The sequence below is a fragment of the Gavialis gangeticus genome, unplaced genomic scaffold, assembly GCF_001723915.1.
Source record: "Gavialis gangeticus isolate Ggan-Ray unplaced genomic scaffold, GavGan_comp1, whole genome shotgun sequence".
NCBI lineage: Eukaryota > Metazoa > Chordata > Crocodylia > Gavialidae > Gavialis > Gavialis gangeticus.
The window spans coordinates 2986024-3003191 of NW_017728964.1; the positions used below are offsets into that span (position 1 = coordinate 2986024).

The following is a 17168-nucleotide window of genomic DNA, read 5'->3' on the forward strand; positions in this document are numbered from 1 at the left end:
ATAGGAAAAACTGTGCTATGTTAAGTAATAAAAATCATATGCACACAACCACAGACAAAGAATAGATTCCACTGAAAAAGTAAATCTTCATTTTGTTTGCATTAAAAAAAACAACAACAACCTCAGGGCCAAGAGTTGTGCACTGATCCTCCTAAAAGATGGAATTGCAACATGATGACCTTGAAACAAAAGGTTTGTTTTCATAGATATCATATAATAGAAATTAAGGGTTGGAAGGGACCTTGAAAAATCGAGTCCAAACCCCCTGCTCTCGGCAGGAATACTGCTGAGATCAAATGATCCCAGCAAGGTGTCTGTCCAGTCTTCTCTTGAAGACTTCCAAGGTTGAGGACCGCACCACCTTCTTAGGAAGTCTATTTCAAATTCTGGTCACCCCTACCATAAAGAAGCTTTTCCTTAAGCCTTTAAAAAGGACAAAGGATACCATTTCACCCTTTGATCACATTAATCACCCTTTGATACTATTACGAAATACTGGCTATGCATAACACTAACTTAGAAGGGACCAAAAAAGGCTTCAAATACTAACTACCAAGTGTTGCTTTCTCTAGTCTAGGAGATATGTTCTAAACTAGAGCACTACTGGTACAGGAGGACAGTCCCTATGTCACTCTGAAGTAGCCAGTTTCCCAACAACTGGGAAAATCTGAAAAGCCAGACATAACGTTAACACACTTCTCCCCTGCCACCCACCCACCCACCCCTCTTAAGGTTTAAAACCAGGGTTAACTGGTAGCCCCTGAGCTGTTAACCTTCAGCCCTTGGGCTCCTGGTTAGGGCTTTTCCCATTGATCTTCTGCTACTGCCATGAGATCCCTGGGCTCCCCCCACCTCCACCAGCTTCTGTTGCCTGCTTTCAACCCTAAGGACATGGCAGGGCAGTGAGGGTTGGGATTCGGGGCAAGGGAAACAGCCACTCAGAAGTCAGATGGTCCTGATTTAAAATAAAAGGCAAATAGTTACCTATTTTGATTGAACTTAATGCACATATCAGTATCTCATTTGATGAGGTCTTATTGTCCCAGCTTTTAACCCAGATCAAAAATACACAGGGCACAGCCCTTCCCTACATGAAGCCCTCAAGCTGTCCTGCTACCCCTCCAAAAGGCTTGTCCTCGGAATGACTGGCAATTAACAAACTATGATCAGTTCACAGATGTACACAGCACTATCCTGAGAAAATGTCAGCACATTATCTCATACACTTTGCAGACAATAAAAAGTGGACCAATGGCCTCCTAGGTCTGTACGTTCCTAGGACAAAGGGCTCTCTCCCAGAAAAAGTGCAATATCTTACACTCAGGGTGGATAAAAGTCTATGCTATGGTTTTAAAAATAAATTTAAAAAATCTGACTTAATTAAAATACTGATAAAACATTAATCAAGTTTCCTTTTCAAAAATAAACCAGATTAAAATGAAATTTGTATTTAATACAGCACAGGCCAAGGTATAAGTTTAGTATATAAAGGTATTAAAATAAACAGGTTCAGTCAATGAACCTCTTAATTCCAGACTGTTTGTTAAAGCTGATTTTCTTCTACATAAGAATGAAGGGGAAAACGTTTAATCTGAGGTCAAGCGTTAAAAATATGTCTCAAAATTTAATGAATTTCATGCATTAGGGGCTTGCAAGGGATGTAAGGTCTATACCGGGGCAGGCAAAATATGGTTTGCAAGCCAGATCCATCCCACAGCACCCACCAAATTGTACCCTGCCCAGCCCTTCCACCCACAAGGGTGGGAGTGAGGCATCCATGTGTATCCCTCCCCCCCCAAGACATAACGAGGTGCAATAAGTTATGTTGGGGGAGACGTACACGGTGCCTCACTCCTACCCTTGTGGGTAGAAGGGTCCAGCCAGAAGGCAGCTCCCGGGCAAGGCTGTTAGCGCCACTGCTGCAGGCTCTGGGGACCTTCCCTTCCCCTGCCTCCCGGAAGCAAGTAGGGAAGTGGTGGGGGTGCAGTGGAGCTGCAGCAGTGCAGGAGTGCAGAGCGTGGGACTGGGGCTGGTGACAGCATGGAGCCCATGCCCAGGGGACAGTGGGAATGTGGAGCTTGGGTGGGCAGCATGTGGGTGTGAGGGAGGGTGTGGGGACCCTACCCCCTACAACCCCCATGGCACGCAGCTCCAGCAGGCAGGGGTGCTTGTGCCCGGCAGGGTCAGAGCTGCATGTTGCAGCAAGGGGTGCAGCCTCTGACCGGGTGGTTTTTAATAGCAGCATGTTCAGCATGACAGGGGAGCCCAAGGCACTGGAGCCAGCTGCCTTGCCCCCCAGGGGAAGGTGCCTGGAGCTTTCCTCCCATGCCAGACAACACCGATGGGAAAGGCAGCCAGCTCCAGTGCCTATGGCTTCCCTCCCATGCTGCATGACTGTGGGGGCTGTCTGTGAGTGGCAGGGAGTGCCAGCGATAAGACACTGCCTGGTGGAGGTTGCGCCCCTCACTGCAATGTGCAGCACTGGCTAGAGCTGTGCCCCACTAGGCATCAGTGCCTGCTCTGGGTACAACTGCCCTGAGCACCTCTATCTGCTACTGCTGCGCCATAAGGGGAGGGCGGGGGGGGGCACACCCTTGCACCTTCCTTCAAAGTCCACAAAACACCACACACCCACACCCTGCCTCCACATATACATCCCCCACAATATACAAGACTAAGAATTTATTTGAGTTATTATGCAATCACTTCTATATACAGTATGCAAACACAAATCATGACAAAATATATTTTTTGTAATCCAATTAAAATGTTATAGCAAATGTTTGACTTTTAGTGTGTGATTTGTTTTTTTCTGCTTCTAAGATGGCAACCCCCCACCAAACAAGTATTTCTGGGGGCAAGTGGAGGGACTTGATTTAAATCAGGCTTTTGGTTTGCTGATTTAAATCATAATTTTAAATTAGTGATTTAAATAGACTTGATTGAAATTAATCCACCCTGCTTACAACCACGTTCTGCCCAACTTCAGACTAAACATGGCTAACTACTTCCAATTTTGTGTTAAAATAGTAAGTTTCATCATCATACACCCACTCTTTGTGCCAAGGCTATTAATGAAAATAGTAAGTCTTAAAAAAACTCATCTTTGTGCAACAATATCAGTAATGTCCCTCCAGTTTAACACTATCCTTTTCAAGTATTTCCCAATGCCGTCTTTTCTTTAGCCACTTCTTGATACACCTCAGACTTCTTCTACTCATCCCAAATCTTCACTAGCTTATACTTGGCACCATACATAATGTTTTCAGGAAGCCCCAACAGACAACACATGCCCACCTTTCCTTTGTCCAGAACATGGATGCCAAAGACATGGCCCTCAGAGCCCTATTATCCAGCCCACAGCGTTTCCCATGGGACTCAAGGTTGACCTATATGCTGCACACAGCACCTCCTTCAGGCCACTCCACGACATGCTGCACATGGCACCCACCCCTAGCTGCGCCAGTCTGTGGATCAAGCCCAGCCCCATGGTCTGGCCCTGCTCTATTCATCCAGCCCATTAGGCCTGATGGAGTTTGACACTCCTGATCTAGAAAAGCAGTTCTCCACCCTTTTTGTACTCTAGGCACTCTGTGAATTGAATGGCACTCAATTCCAAAAACTAGTTAATGTATTACAGTGTTCACCTCCTTGCAGAGCAGCCAGGGAGTGGAGGGAAGGGGGAGGGGGGCAGGGATGAAGTCAGCCAGGAAGGGACGAACCTGAGCTTATATGCTTATCTCCTCAAACCTTGTTTATCTTCTCACATCTTGGGGCACCCTTCAAAGGATCTGGTAGTGACCAGTCACAGCACCTTGACTGAGAATCACTGGTTTCAAGTGCATTCTCTAAATTAAGGAAATCTGTCATGGGAACGTGACTTTTACCTTTGGCAAACCCACGGTTTAGTTTTGTTCTATTTTCCATTCATAGCCAAATCTTTAGCTATTTTGCTCTTCAAAGTCTGTACTTTAAGCTATGTTCCAGACAGTGACATCAAAAGGAATTCCAAGCAAGACCAGAAGAGTCTCCTGATATTTCTAAAGGGAAAAAGCAGGTATGCAAAGTTTTAAATAGAAAAGCTTGGCCCTATTCCTTGCTCTAACATATGCAAAATCTTGGACAAGTTAAAAGGATCAGTGCCCTTGATCCATTTGTCAACTAACTCAAGCTAACTGGCAGTGAATCATTCTACCATGAAGCAAAGCAAGCCAGTCAAACTCCAGTCAAAGTTTATCATACAGCTCTTGTGGTTAATCGCAGATAAAAAACAAAATAACCTAGCTATGTCAATAAAACAAAATGCATTTCGAACTAACTTAATAGTGATGCATTGTGCCTCTATAATGTTTTCTTTTTCCCCCAAGAGAAGGAAAAAGTTCCTAAAGAACATATATGAACAGTTCACCTTCAATTATTTAGTTTTATTTACTATTGCACAGATATCTCAATAGTCTATTTCTTTTTTCTATCAATATTTTTTATCATTAAGAAAAGATCCAGATTACAGCAAACAAGCTTATTATATTTACAAAGAATTTCAGCATAGGATTCAGTTGCAGTCATTTCCATTTCTCTTGTTCTACAACTTTGCTAATTATTTTTATTAAACCTATTAAGTCTAAAAATCACATACCTTTAAATAAGATTAATCCATTTTGGTTAATTATTCAGTATAAACTACTGTTCTGAAGTCAGATCCAATCAATAAGTATTATTGCTCAATACTGAAATTTTTTCAATATTTTTATTCCTTGATAGATTATCACTTCATTATGCTTTCAACAACATATCACCAGTACAGACAAATTATTTTAAAAGGGGAATTACTACACCTCCCCTTCCTTGACCAAAAGTGCCCCAATATTGTCAAATTCCAATACACTGATACGATTTTAAGATTCTGCTTCTAGACGTATCTAATATTTGTTTTAATACCAAGAATATTTAACCTCTGGTAACTAGCCAAGGTGACTTGAAAATCCAAGACCAGACAATGCAAGTCAAACTGGTCTAAGAAAAACCAGTTCCACTATAACAGAATACAGATTTGAGTCAAGATCTACTTTGTATTAGTGTTGACCTCTGTACATTAAAGAGCATCTATAACTGTTTCCAATCTTGTTCATCACTTACTTAAAAGTGATCTTCTGTTTCCTAATAATATGCAGCACAACTTTATATGGTCTAGAAATTGACTACATTGCTAAAATGTAAAAGTTACAGTGATTCAAGTGGTCATTTAGACTGCCCAGCTGCTTTGCACCTAGACTTTCCTCAGAGAAATAAAAGAAATTACTTCTGCTTTGTGAAGAGAATTGTGGCTAAAATATTTAAGATTGAGTTACTAACCAGTCTCAAATTTCCATCATGAAGACATCTTTCCCTGGCATTAAGTTATTTTTTTTTTTATTATCCTTGTCAACTTCTCAATGCAATTCACCCAAATGCTTTACTTTAATCATACATTGATGGACTTTCTTCAAGTGAGGAAAAAGGGGAAAAAAAGCCCACAATTTTTCCTCTTGGAGATGATATGAAAAAACAAAAGTCAAATGCAGTTTTACACACACTTCACAGTACATTCAGAATATATATTCTCTTCTGAGGCCTTTTATAAGTTATCATTTTGTGCACAGATACATGAGGTGGTACACTGCATAACTGGTATTAACTTAAGACAATAAGCTTATCTAGATAGATAAAAGTCTGAATAAAAATGGTGATAATGCACCTACACAAAATGATTACTGCGGAGTTGCCCAATTAGCTCTGCAGTAAAGTGCCACCAATTTACATGTGTGGAGCTATCAGGCTGGAGTAAACTAATTAACTCCACCATAGGTTAGTATTATCACCAGATACAAATACTATCCTATGGCAGACTTACTTACTCCGCTGCAATGCATGTGTAGATGCTGACAGGGCTGGCTGAGACACAAAGGTGCTTCAGTGGGTGCTTGCCAGCTAGCCCCACACTGAAGCACTCTGCCCCAGCCAGCTCCTCTGCAACATGCTGAACCGAGTCAGAGCAGGCTGAACCCCCCAGGCCCTCTGCCAGGTGGGGCTGCACCATCCTGACTCAACATGCTGCGGTCCCATGTGCACATGTAAATGCTGTGCCCAGGAGCAATAAACTCCAGTGCAAACTGCGCCAGAGTTTAATAAGCCATGTTAATATGCCCATGTAGACGTGCCCACTGAGTAGGTCTAACAAGTCTTCAGGAGTCCAAACAGACTGATCAGAAGGTTTATTTTAACCTGAAGTTAAGTACTAATAAAAAAGTCTTTGTGGTCAGCTGTACAATTTTAAATCACTCTTCTGCACTTCACAAGCAGATCAAGCCATTAATACTTTCTATTACTCTCTCTCAGCATCAGTTCAGAAAATATCATCTCAAGAGAACACGGAGAGACCAAAGGGTATATCTTGTAACAAAATGTAGAGGAGAAAATAAATAGTGTTATGCATCACCCTTTTTCATTCCAAAAATCCAAGACATGGCCCTATCACCGTAATCTGTTAAAATATGGAAAATCATCCAAATTTATTGTGCATATAAATGGCACTACATGATAAACATTTGTAATTAGGATTTTAGAGTAAAATTTCAAATGAAGTAGAACTGCTGAGCTGCATTTTCATATATTTGGATTTTTTTTGGCTTGAGCCTTTATTTCAAATTGCTTAAATCTAATGCTTAATTTGGAGAAATTACATCCTGCCTATAATGCATTGTATCTTACCTAACTGATACGTACTGATAATTAATTCAAATTTAATCATCTAGGCATTTCCTTTAATTAGCAATCATGTTAGCATAAAACCTGAGAAAGTATGACATGAGCCTTCTAATATTTCAAAATATGAGAGTTTTATACTCCCCCACACTAAACAACTGTCACAAATACACTCAAAGGCAGGAGCAAGGGGTGAGGCGGGGGGCGTGGAATTAAGCAATCAACATACATAAAAGAGTTATTTTCTTCTCTTACTACCAAGATTTCCCTCCATGCATGCATACTTCTCTGTACATCTACCCCCAAATTCATGTGCAGATTGTCCTCCCTACCCCAATCCCCCCCGCACAGGTTTCCTTTTCTTTCAGACGAAATCTAATGCAACAAATAGGTTCTTAAAATATCTAAGATTAATGGGCATTATTATAGGAGCTTTAATTTTTCCAAAGTCTGGCAAACTTAACTTTTATATTGGGATGCTGAAAGAAAGCTCTTAAAAAAGAAAACTTGTTTTTACTAAGTTTCAAAAATGCATTTCTCAGGGGAAAAACAATACACTTTAGGAGATGCAAAAAACTAGAACTCTTGGTTCCAAAATGATACCTTTTATTAGTAACTCTGATGTGTTGATCAGGTAGAATTCCTTCCCTGGAGGTGTCAGATGGCAGGCAGGGAGGTAAAAACCCCCCAAAACAAAGCAATAAAAAGTCCTTGTTGTTCTGTAATGAAGTTTAAAGTCCAAAACAGCTACTCAACACAGCTCACAAAAATGCTCTCACAGACCCAGAGGGACAGCCTTCCATCTTCAGCTCCCTCTGTGCAAAAATGACGTTTATTTCCTACCTATGGAGACCTTTTACCATCTTGTACCATCTACACTTTTCCCAGAGCCTGACGAAGGGACTTTGATCCCGAAAGCTTGCAGAAAAGGACAATTTTCTTGCCATTTTCCAGTTGGTCTAATAAAAGGTATAATTTTGGAACCAAGAGTTCTAATTTTTTGTATGTCTTTTTGTCCCAGGCCAACACGGCTACCAAGTACACCTCTGATACACTTGAGAGTACACTTAGCAAACCACTAGAATAGGCCCAAGTAGCTCTTGTTCCCTGTAGCATCTGATGAAGTGAGCTCTTGCTCATGAAAGCTTATGCACCTGATTCAGTTATATACAAGGTACATCTCTACTCTGCCTTCTGCCTGACTTCAGACTAACACGGCTAACTACCTCTTTGCTCCTTATTGTTCAGCTACTAGCCATGTGCCTACTGGTTTATTCCAAGATTTAGTAATATACTCGGGCAGTATTCAGTACAAATGAAAATAACTTCTAAAATATATTAATTTAACAACAATAATAATTAATTAATTATTACATGAATTGAAAGCTTCACAAATAATACCAACTGAACCTTGCTTGCTAAATACCTGCCCAAATAAAGAGAGCTTACAGTGCTTCCAAAAGTTGTCCGGGCTCAGACTTACCACAACAGGGAGGAAATTCCATAGCAGAAGAGCTTCCATCAAGAAGAACCTCCTACCTTTTTTGCCAAGTGAACTTGGCGCACATGAAATTTGTGGAAAGCTGCTCTTTGCTGTCCTTAGGGATCAAATTGGGACATAATGGAGAAGGCAGTACATAGGTCTCAGACAATTTGATGAATGGTTATTTGTCAGGTGTAATTCTTTGCTTATTTGGCTATTTGATTTACGTGTCACCCTTTCCAAAAGGGCTCAGAGAGCCTTACAGTAAAAACATAATGCTCTTTCCCACTCTCAAACACACCTCCTCCAGGCTTAGGTTAGAGCAAGTTCTACACTAGCCTCTGCCCCAATACCAGAAGCAGTAAAAGCCTCTTCTGGAGAGGGAGAGCAAATCAACTAAACTAGGAACCTTGTGCTAGCTTAGCGCTTAACCATCAATCTCACTCCTCAGTCCTCAACAGTAAGGTGAAGCACAAAAAAAAAAGTCATAGGAAAGACCAAGTAAAGCAAAGGCAAATTTCACATGCAGTTTGCATGGTCCAGTTTTACATGAACTCCAGTGCAGTTCCTCCCGATGAGTCAACCCTTCCCCACTAACAGTGGGAAATGCATTCGGTCAGGAGTTAAGTAGGTATTTTTGAGAAACTTATTAGAAGACCTAGAGATGTGAAGGCCCAGAAAAAAAACCCAGAAAAGTTCAGAAAAAAATGCTGCCACCCCCAAGGGCTATTTTGTTTTTCTCCGAAAAATTGGAAAAATTGAAAATTTTGGGGAAAAAAAGTTTAAAAAAAACCCAACCGAACTTATCATTATTAATCATTCTAAAAGAAAATATTTCATATGTTTAAACACAAGGTGTTCATATTTTGCTACCCTTTACTCCCCCAAAATGCTTTCTAATAACCAAGTAATAGGAAGACTTAAGTAAGACTATCTACAGCATCAGTGTTACAGTTCCTGTACACGAGGACAAGCAGTACAGTACAACTCTAATGCAAAAGCAAGATGCAGTTCTGCCCCTTGGGGGTACTGCTATTTTCACAAGAGAAGGAAGGATTCAGTGCCTTCTTTGTTTGTGGACTTCCTCTATTGTTGACTTTTGATCTAGAGGTTGACCGATTTGCTCCTGTCCTCCCGACTAGGCCTCAAAGGACTGGGAGTGGACACTGGCAATAGCATCCATATGTTCCTGTAGAAATTAGAAACAAGGAGCTTATTGCCCCTGCTTGCTGAAAAGCCTCAGAAGAGGAGACAGAGCAATTCTAGAGGTTTTGAAGTTGGAAGGAACCTGCCTCCTCCTGGCCCTGTGACCACGAGAACCACAGAAGTACAGAATCAGCACATAGGAGCTGAAAGAAAGTATACTTCTTTACTGAAAGGTAAGAGTTTAAGATTTCTCTGAATTCAGTATATTAAGCTATATTTTAGCTGCATTAATATTTTCATAACCTAGGTAATTCATAATTGAATTACTACTAATCTGATGTTTTGTGAAAAAAAATCACCTAACGTTAGCAGCAAGGTGAGGGCTGCAGGGCAGGAAAGTTGTTCACAGTTAACTCTGAGGAGGCCTCTCCTCCATCCATTACTAAATTTGTACATGCTATAGCTTAATGGTTATATATACATATACACACACAAGCTAGCCACTAAATTACATTTTTCTTTTTTTCTCCCTCAGCAAAATGGTGTGACCAACTTCTAGCATATGGAAGCATTTCTACACTGCAAGTTATTCTGAGGAAAAAAGATGTGATTTGCAAATACTGTCAATATGCATTTCCAAATGCTACTAGGATGACCAAACACATCCTTGTATGTAAGAAGTGTCCTGCAGACATTAAAAAATCCTTCATGGGTATAAGAAAGAAAGAAGTAGATCATGATGATGGAAGTGCAAGTAGCTCTTTCCAATGTTCTCAATCCAAGAGTCCTCCTATTGCTGCTGCTTCTTCTGCAAGATCAGCATCACAAAAGGTTGCCCAATCAACATCCTCAAGTAACCAAATATTGTAACCAACAGTAGACAAAAGACTCTCAATAGCATCATTTGTAGATAAGATGACACGTGAAGATCAGAAAAAAATTGACCAAGCTTTTGCAAGAGCAATATATTCTTCTGGGACACCATTGTCAAGAACTGAAAGTGCATACTGCCAGGAAGCTTTTAAATTATTAAGACCATTATACTGTTTGCCCAGCAGACATTTGTTGAGCCAGTCTCTAAAACAAGAGTCAAAATATGAATGTGCATAGGCGATGCGTAGCGGCGGGCACAGCCCCCTCCCTGAGATTGGCCATCACTGAAGCTGCCACCCTTCCCCTCCACCGCTGCCAGCAGCTGCAGGCAGTCCCCATTCACACCCCCCCAACACTGGCTGCAGACAGTCCCCTTTCGCCGCCACGGTGCCTACCCCCCACCCCCCCAATCTCGGGAGGCACCAGTCATTCATGCGAAAGTATGATGCCATCTGTGCAAGGAAAAAAAAATCAGTGAGACACTGTGTCTTGCAGTACTTACAGATGGATGGACAAATGTGCAGGAAGAAGGTATCATAAACTTTGTGATAACACCTCAACCAGTTTTTTGTTTGTTTTTTGTTTTTTTTTACAGAAGCATTGAAACAAAAGAAAACAGGCATACTACAGAGTATATGAGTAATAAAATATGTGAAGTCCTACAGAAGATTGGGACTGGTAAAATATTTGCTTTGCTGACTGACAAACATGAAAGCAAAATGGGAGATCATAATGGATAAATATCCACATATTACTGCAAGAGAATGTGCATCCCATGGGCTAAACTTGCTTCTTAATGACATTATGAAGTTGGACACTTTGCAACAGATCTATAGAAGAACAAAAGTAGTCATAAAACATGTAAAAGCTACTCATATTGTAGCTAGTCTTTAAGAAGCAGGAGGAAATAAATGCAAAGAATAAAACAGTGACACTCAAATCCTGTAGTAAAACTAGGAGTAGTGATCTCATTGGAAAGTTTACTGAAAAACCAAAGAAGCTGTACAAGAAACAGTAATAACTGAGGAGTTTAAAGTACCCATAAGTGTAAGGAACACTGTACTTGATGAGGATGTCTTCTGGGTTCAGCTGCAGAATTCCCTGAAGATTTTAAAGCCAATTTCTTGAGCAATCACTGCATCTGAATCAGACAGTGCACTTTTGTCAGACATTCCTTACCAAATGGCCCAGACAGATTCTCAAAAACAGTTGATTGTAAGTACAGAAGAAAGAAAAGTGAAAGACTTTATTAACAGACTGGGAGAATGCTGTTGCCAATCAATTCATGCTGCTGCAGATCTCTTGGATCCAAGATTCAAACGCAAAAAAAGGTTAGTGATGATAGATCTGCTACTGCATTTGACTGGATTACAAAACAAGCAACACACTTAGGACTTGATGTTGGAAAGGTACTTTCAGATGTTCCAGAATACAGAACATCTTCAGGTATTTTGTCCAGGAATGCAGTCTGGGGCGCTGCCAAGCATATTCCTCCTGCAACATGGTGGCAAGGCCTTTGCACGACACAGCCTCTGACTCTTCTTGTTTCTCAACTGCTTTGGATTCCTCCATCTTCTACAGCATGTGAAAGAAACTGGTCTATCTTTGGAAAAACTCACACCAAATCAAAAAACAAACTAACATGTGAAAGACTAGAGAAGCTTATCTCAATCCAAGTAAACCTTCAGTTTTCAAAAGTCCATGAAGATGATAAAAATGAATGATCAGATGAATCAGAAACTGCTGATAGTGATAGCTCAGAAAACGAGACTGATTAGACAAAAATTTCAAGTAGCAAAATTTGTATTCAATGAGTTTCGGGGGGGTTCCCCCCTTTTTCCCACCTCAGCTCTTTCTAAAAATGAGTGCTTTCTGTATCTGCTTGACACTATGGAGGAGACCAAGTCCAGAATACATAACTTTTGTTTTACTATAATGTTGATGGTTTCTTCTATTTTCAACTTAAATGTTTGCCTTGGATAATTTTATGTTTGCCTTGGATAATTAAATGTTTGCCTTGGATAATTTTATTTTAACCAACGATTTTTTCCCCATGGCTTCGAAATTTCCAGAAATTTTACGTCTCTAAGACAACCCAAGTTTTTCTTCTCTAATTGCATATTCAAAATTACTTGTTTTCAATAGACCATAGAGGGAGACAACATCTAGTTTCTTTTAACCTTTTAGCTTATTTGAAAAGGTATAGGACCAAAAACAGCACCTGGATAGTAATAGAAAACTAAGTACCATGCAACTATTTTTTAATAGTATGTGGACTTCCTCTATAATAGGGGTCGGCAACCTATGGCCCGTGGGCTGCATCTGGCCCATAGAGCCATTTACCCATCCCACAGACCCAGGGGACTTCTGTGATATTTTTGCAAAGAGAGGTTTCACCCAGGCAGTAGGAAGAAACAGCAGCAGTGGCACTGCAGTGGGGGTGGGGAGGGAGTGAAGACGGGAAGGAAACAGTGACTGGCTGACACTGTGACCCCTATACTCAGACTTAACCTCCATTAAAGTGGCCCTTGACTGCAAAATATTGCTGATCACTGCTGTACAATGTTATTTTTTGTTAACAGGACAGTACAGACTTCAGTACTGTCATATTTCAAAATACTCACTTAACCTTGCAAAGAACATGGAGCCTGATGCAATTAAAAAAATGCCCAATTGTGCATGCAGAACTTAACAAGACATTTTATGTATGTTATAAAATGAGTTAGTTTAAGACCACAAACTTGAGCTTACATTCAAAACACCCTTCCACACGCAACGGAAGATAAAGAATTGCAAAAAACTTGGCAATTAGGTCTGAGCTGAAGGGTAAAGAGAACTTGAGTACTTGAGTAAGGGGAAAGTTAACGTCACCAGCATGTCAGCATAACTCCTACTGGGAGAACAAAATGTGCTGGTGTCTTATGGGCTTAGAAGTTGGTAATTGCAGGGTCTTCCCAGAGCCCCTGCTTGTACACTGCTCTTGGGCTCAGGGGGTGAGGGTTGTTGCTGTTCACTCTTCTTTCCCTCCTCCCAACTCTGAATTTAACAGTAGAGGAAAAAATAATAGACAAGCCATCCACACAAGCAGTGCAGCAGGGACAAGAAGGAAGGGCCAGGGACAAGAAGGAAGGGCCAGGGCCTGTGGCTCATGCAGGGTGCAGTGCCTCACTGCTTGGAAGTTGGACAGCCCTGACATAAAGCATATGATATTACCACTTTAACATTTAAGCAAAAGCAAAACAGAAATCTGCTTTGAAAGAACAAAATTGTTATTTCAATTTTCTGTGGGAATGTTGTTGGTAACACTGCACATGGTCCCCTCCCCACCACGCACGTATACCCTTTTCAATTTATTTTATTTTTAAATTATTTTGTGCTTTACATCTGGCAGCCACCTCCTTCAAATTTTCCAACAGAGAACTGGAGCACAGTGAAACAATACAGACACAAATCCCTCATTTAGGTTTATCCTGCAACTCATTCTGCTTAGACAGCCATTTTGTACTTCCCAACTAGGTCGAAAAGCTTGTGCAAATCATCTGATAAGCCAAAATATTTATCAGGGAAGACATTTGGAATTTTAATGGCAGATGGAATACATTCGACAAGATGTGTATGTCAAAGGACAGAATACTGTGACCGCCCCCCTCCCAGTCTTTAATAAAATGCCATGGTTATGCTTCTGGTTACATATTTTTACTTTCTTAAATGGAAATAAAGCTGCTAAATCTCCTTGCTTGTTATTTTACAGAAAATTGCTCCCACGATGAGCATTTAGTTCTACTGATCCAAGTATTCAGAAGAAATTACTTTAAGGGGTAACTTAAAAATAAAAAAGAAACGCTGACTAGTGTTATAAAGGACTAATTATTCAACTGTAACAGCATAACAGACATAGGCAATATCAGTAGAGGTACACCAATAAAGATTTTCTGGGCCGATACTGATGGGCGATTATTAATGAGCCATATCGGCCAATACCAATCCAATTGCCAATACGCAAGCCCAGCAGCTTGGAGAGCAGTGACGGCTGGTAAGTCTGTCAGGGGAAGGGGCAGGCAGATCGAGGCCACCAAAGCGAGGGAGGCAGTGAGGCTGGGGCTGGGGCAGGCGGTTTCTCTACTGTGCTCCCCAGATCTTTGAGTGGGGCAAGGGTGGGCTGCTACTGTGGGCTGGGCCAGGCCATTCCCAGTGAGTGGGTTGGGAAAGGGCTGTGCTTGGGGTAGGAGTTGGTGGCTGTGCTGGGAGGGGGACTATAGCTAATTTTGGAGTGGCTGTAGCCAACCCCCCCCCCCAGCTCCCCTTCCCAGTGCTGCCGCCACTGCCCGCCTCAAGTGCAGCCCTGGCCCAGTCCCAGTCCCCTCACTCCTCTGCCACCAGGAAGAGCCCTGCTCTGCCCCTGCCCCAGCAGCAATGCACCCTCACCCTGCACACAGATCTGTGGGGGGGATATCTCCCCCATACCTCCCCCCAGGATGCACACATTGGCAGGAACTTCCCCACCTCTCCTCATGCTCCTGGATAAGCTGCTCATAGCTCCATCCCACACCCTGCCTTGGCTGGGCAGCGTCTACCCATGTCCCAGTCCCACTCCCTCCCTCACTGCGGGGGCCTCAATTTGCCCTTCCCACACCCCTTCACCCCCCAGACTTGCTGGCTGGATGCTGCTCTCCAAGCTGCTGGGCTGCACTCCTGGCTGTGATTATGGGCCACATCAGCCAAAAAAAGCCAACTGCCGATAAGGTCAATTTTCCTCTCATCGGTGCTGATATCATACGGACCAATGCACTGGTGCTCCTCTAAATAATCAGCCCTCATATTAATTTAGTAAGCCACACACATGTATGCACATGCACCACACACTGTTGAAAGATGAATCTTCTCTAACTGGATGAAAGTCAGTACTATCATACCAACTATAACTTAGCAGTCAGACAAAATAGGACAAGTGTAATTAATACTTAATTAAGTGTAATACAAACTATCTTCCTACTGTGGCCAGAAAAAAGAATTGGCCAACTGTTTTCCTTGAGTTTCTTCAAAACCAAAACTCCATACACAACTTTGAAGGCAGTTATAACCTAAAGACATGTGGACATATTCAACTGTGTCTAGAAGTAAGAAACAGTTTGCATATGCTACCCAGAGTTTTGTAAGAGAGGAAAGAAAGACACGAAATAAAAGTTTCATTTTTAAAGTGCTAGAAAGCACTTTAGATTGTGTTAGAAGTATTTCAAGATTTTGACAGACCTCTATTTCCTGTAAGGGAAGAGGGTTTGCACACAAAAAAAATTAAGACTTCTAAAACTCATTAAAAAGAACTTTAGTCCCCATCTTATTATTGTTGCTACAGAAAGGAAGAAAAAGTTAAGTCCAAAAAAGACAGACACCAAAAACGATTAGAGGCTCAGCAGGTAAGCCATACAAGGAGAGGTTGAGAGAACTAGGCGTGTTTAGCTAGCAGAAGAGGAGGAATGTTAAACCAGTCTTCAAATATAGGAAAGACTGCCATAAAGAGAAAGAACATCTTTTCTTTCTTCCTGAAGAGAAAGTAGAGTGCATAGCAATGGCCTGAAATTGTAGCAAAGTGGGATTGGATTCAATATCGGGAAAAACTTCCTTGTCAGACCACAGAGGCAGTGGAACAGATTGCCTAGGAAAATCATGGCATCTCCTTCATTGGAGGTTTTCAAAAAGTCAGACAGGCATTGATCAGGGATGATTTAAGCCCCCGACACATTGCATTTAAGACAATTAACAGGTTATTTATGCCTTAAATAGTAATCTGGTCACATGTTTAGGTCAATTTAAGACGTTACCTTACAATAAATGAGTTAAAAAAACAATCTATTCCATGTATAACATGTACAATTTTGGGGCTCGTTGGTATCATGCTTTAAAACAGAGTGTGTGGCTGGTTAGGGCTGACCAGTGACATTTCCTGATGCTCAGCTGAGTGTTGAGCTCCAGCATGGGGCAACCCCAGGGCCCAGAACAAAGCTGTCCCCTACCCAATCAGCCTGGGAACAGAACCAATCCCTGAATCCTGGACCTCCACCCAATGTTGCTGGCATTTCTGGGGGAAGGAGGAGGTATGAAAGAAAATATGATATTCTTGCCATTCCCGCTCTCTCTCAAAAGAAATGATATGTTGATCATGGGGTTCAAGCTGCTTTTTTGCTTCATAAACATGGGGGAGTACAAACAGTGAATATAAATATCTTGGCCCACTTTGTCTTACAATTAGACATCATACTTTTTGACCTCTGAAGACTGAAACACTGGTCCTTTGTGTGTTTTCCATTCTGAAGAGGATGAAAACAGGGAAGCCAACTGATAGTTGGCAGTTAGCAATGCTGCTGTACAGACACTCTCTCTCTCTCTCTCTCTCTCTCTCTCTCTAGAGAGTGAGTGTGTGTACACACAGACACACACACAGACACACACACACACAAGCTGTTATTGTGCAGCACTATTGTGCAGCATTCCTAGTTTATATTACTGGTTTACCAAAACAATCATAATCTTAAAAAGTGTTGGAAAGATTTAAGTGACTATTTAGATGAGCCAGTGTTATTGTTGCCAACCAAATAGCTTTTACGCTAGAATCATAGAATCTGAAGAGATATCTATAAAACGAGCAAACTGCCCACCAAGAATGACAAGGGGGGGCCGGGACAGAAGCCTGTGTCCAGCCCCTGCCTCCCCCCTCCTCCAGGTCCAGGCTGGGGCCAGGGCCTCTCCCTGCCTCCCCCCTGCCGCTTCGGGCACAGGCCGCAGCTGTTTGTCTCCTCCCCACCCCACCGCCGCTTTTGGTCAAGGCTGGGGCCAGGGCCCACGACTGCAGTGGCGACAGCAGTCGAGCCACAGTGAATCACAGCCACCAGCAACTCCCCTTCCCTCTTCCCCACTGCCTCCCCTTCCA

At 41.8% G+C, this 17168-nt stretch overlaps 1 protein-coding gene and 1 long non-coding RNA gene across 8 annotated transcripts in view; one reads left to right on the forward strand and one right to left on the reverse strand.

Annotated features, from left to right (window-relative positions):
- Positions 1 to 17168, reverse strand: part of MYH10 (myosin heavy chain 10) — a 148946-nt gene that overhangs the window by 101405 nt on the left and 30373 nt on the right. The gene's annotated exons all lie outside the window — the stretch shown is intronic.
- Positions 9503 to 9966, forward strand: LOC109287077. The gene is made up of 2 exons (XR_002094760.1): positions 9503 to 9603; positions 9906 to 9966. It is a non-coding gene; the product is annotated as an uncharacterized LOC109287077 (long non-coding RNA).